This window comes from Phocoena phocoena, chromosome 4, assembly GCF_963924675.1.
Source record: "Phocoena phocoena chromosome 4, mPhoPho1.1, whole genome shotgun sequence".
Taxonomy (NCBI): Eukaryota; Metazoa; Chordata; class Mammalia; order Artiodactyla; family Phocoenidae; genus Phocoena; species Phocoena phocoena.
In genome coordinates, this window is record NC_089222.1 from 81,400,968 (window position 1) to 81,404,353 (window position 3,386).

At 41.9% G+C, this 3,386-nt stretch overlaps 1 pseudogene; it reads right to left on the minus strand.

The window, feature by feature from the left end:
* Window positions 1–818: 818 nt before the first annotated feature.
* Window positions 819–2,566, minus strand: LOC136122024 (tigger transposable element-derived protein 1-like; annotated as a pseudogene).
* Between the last annotated feature and the right edge of the window lie 820 nt (window positions 2,567–3,386).

Genomic DNA, 3,386 nt, shown 5'->3' on the forward strand with positions numbered 1-3,386 from the left:
TTATTTCGTCTGTCCAGAAGTACCCTGTGGCTCTCTTCCCACTTCTAGGAACTTCTGCCTTCTTCTCTGGGACGCCGTCTCTCCTTCTTTCATTCTCTTCCATGGTTACTGTGGGAAGGACAGTGTTAATATAGTGGGATCCTGACCCATGGCCACATTTGTCTGGTCCAGATTGCAGTGGAATGGAGCATAGTTCCTTCCACAGGAATTAGGATTTGTGACAACCAGAGAACTTTGGATCACCTACCATTTTGGGTATCTGGCCTGTAAGGTGTAAAACTGGGGAAGTTTTAAGGTTCACATTCAGTCATGGAAACTGAGGCAGAGGAAGCCTTTCTGTGGCCAGAGGGAAGAGAAAAGCAGGCACATAGTGATGGAAGAAATACATATACATGATGGCAGTGGGGTCCTGTCTGCATTCCTATTCATGGCTTTCATAAGACAACCAGTAACCTTATGGTGTATTCTCTCTTGGCTTAACTTCTTTGTAATTGCACCAAATTGCAACCAATTAAAACCAAAAGAAGCTGAATTTATATGTATGTGTGTGTGTGTGTATATATATATATATATATATATATATATGTATATATATATATATATATATAGTACAGGCATACCTGCAGGTTCAGTTTGATTCCAGACCACCTCAGTAAAACAAATACTGCAATAAAGTGAGTCACACTAATTTTTTGGTTTCCCAGTGCATGTAAAAGTTATGTTCACACTATACTGTAGTCTGTTAAGTGTGCAATAGCATTATGCCTAAAAAACGGTGTACGTACCTTAATTAAAAAATACTTTATTGCCAAAAAGTGCTAACCATCATCTGAGCCTTTAGCAAATCATAATTTCTTTGCTGGTGGAGGGCCTTGCCTTGATGTTGATGGCTGTTGACTGATCGCCGTAGTGGTGGCTAAAGGTTGGGGTAGCTGTGGCCATTTCTTAAAACAAGACAAGAGTGGCATTTGCTGCATTGATTGACTCTTCCTTTCATGAACGATTTCTCAGTTTCTCTAGCATGCACTGCTAATGCTGTTTTGTTAGCATTTTACCTACAGTAGAACTTCTTTCAAGATTGGAATCAGTCCTCTCAAACCCTGTCACTACTTTATAAACTAAGTTTATGTAATCTAAATCCTTAGTGGTGGTTTCAACAGTCTTCACAGCATCTTCACCATCGCAAGAAACCACTTTCTTTGCTCATCCCAAAGAAGCAGCTCCTCCTCTGTGTAAATTTTATCCTGAGATTGCAGCAATTCAGTCTCATCTTTAGGCTCTACTTGCAATTCTAGTTCTCTTGCTGTTTCCACCACATCTGCAGTGACTTCCTCCACTGAAGTTTTGAACACCTCAAAGCCATCCATGAGGGTTGGAATCAACTTCTCTAAACTCCTGTTAATGTTGCTATTTTGACCTCTTCCCATGAATCATAAATGTTATTAATGGCATCTAGAGTGGTGAATCCTTTCCAGAAGGTTTTCAGTTTTACTTTACCCAGCCATCAGAGGAATCACTATCTAGGGCAGCTATAGTCTTATGAAATGTATTTCTTAAATAATAAGACTTGAAAGTTGAGATTACTCCCTGATCCTTGGGCTGCAGAACGGATGTTTTGTTAGTAGGCATGAAAACTGTGAATCTCGTACATCTCCATCAGAGCTCTTGGGTAACCAGGTACATTTTCAGTGAGCAGTAATATTTTGAAAGGACTCTTTTTTTCGGAGCAGTAGATCTCAACAGTGGGCTTAAAATATTGAGTAAACCATGTTGTAAACAGATGTGCTGTCATCCAGGTTTTGTCGTTCCATTTATAGAGCATAGGCGGAATAGAGTTAGCATAATTCTTAAGGGCCCTAGACTTTTCAGAATAGTAAATGAGCATTGGCTTCAATTTAAAGTCACCGTCTGCATTAGCCCCCAACAAGAGTCACCCTATCCTTTGAAGCTTTGAAGCCAGGCATTGACCTCTGCTCTCTAACTATGAAGTACTAAATGGCATCTTCCAATATAAGGCTGTTTCATCTGCGTTAAAAATCTGTTGTTTAGTGTAGCCTTCATTAATTATCTTGCCTAGATCTTCTGGATAACTTGCAGCAGTTTCTAACATCAGCACTTCCTGCTTCACCTTGCACTTTCATGTTATATAGATGGCTTTCCTGAAACCTCATGAACCAACCTCTGCTAGCCTCAGACTTTTCTTCTGCAGCTTCCTCGCCTCTCTCAGCCTTCACAGAACTGAAGAGGGTTAGGGCCTGGCTCTGGATTAGGCTTTGGCTTAGGGGGATGTTGTAGCTGTTTTGATCTTCCATCCAGACCACTGAAACCTTCTCCATATCAGCAATAAGGTTGTTTTGCTTTCTTATCATTCATGTATTCACTGGAGTAGCACTTTTAATAAACCTTCAAGAACTTTTCCTTTTAATTCTAGACTTTGGCACAAGAGGCCTAGCTTTCATCCTCTCTCAGCTTTTCACATCCCTTCCTCACTAAAGTTAATTTCTAGCTTTTGATTTAAAATGAGAGATGTGGAACGCTTCCTTTCACTTGAATACTTAGAGGCCATTGTAGGGTTATTAATTGGCCTAATTTCAATGTTGTCGTGTCTCAGGGAATAGGGAGGCCCAAGGAGAGGGAGAGAGACAGGGAAACAGCGGGTTGGTGGACCAGTCCGAACATCACACATTTATCAGTTCAATTTGCCTTGTATGGGTAAGGTTCATGGTGCCCCAGAACAATTACAATGTTAACATCAAAGATCACTGATCACAGATAACCATAACAAGTATAATAATAATTAAAAAGTTTGAAACATTGTGGAATTGCTGAAATGGGACAGAGCCACAAAGTAAGCAAATGCTGTTAGAAATATGGCTGCTGTGGGCTTCCCTGGTGGCACAGTGGTTGAGAGTACACCTGCCGATGCAGGGGACACGGGTTCGTGCCCCGGTCCGGGAAGATCCCACATGCCGCGGAGCGGCTGGGCCCGTGAGCCATGGCCGCTGAGCCTGCGCATCCGGAGCCTGTGCTCCGCAACGGGAGAGGCCACAACAGTGAGAGGCCCGCGTACCGCAAAAAGAAAAGAAATATGGCTGCTGTTAGACTTGCTTAGTGCAGTGTGTTGTCACAAACTATCAATTTGTAAAAAATGGAACATCTGCAAAGTGCAATAAAGGGAAGTGCAATTAAACGAGGTGCACCTGTATTCCCAGAAAGTGGTCATTTAGTACCGGCTTGAAAGTCTCTAGTGGGAGGGAGCACACCATCTCCCATGGACTCCATTCCAGTGTGGGGAAATGGTGACTATTTGGTAATTCTATTCATATTGAGATGAAGGAGCTTCATGTGAGTTCCATAAATGGTTACTAGTTCTATGTGCCTTCAAA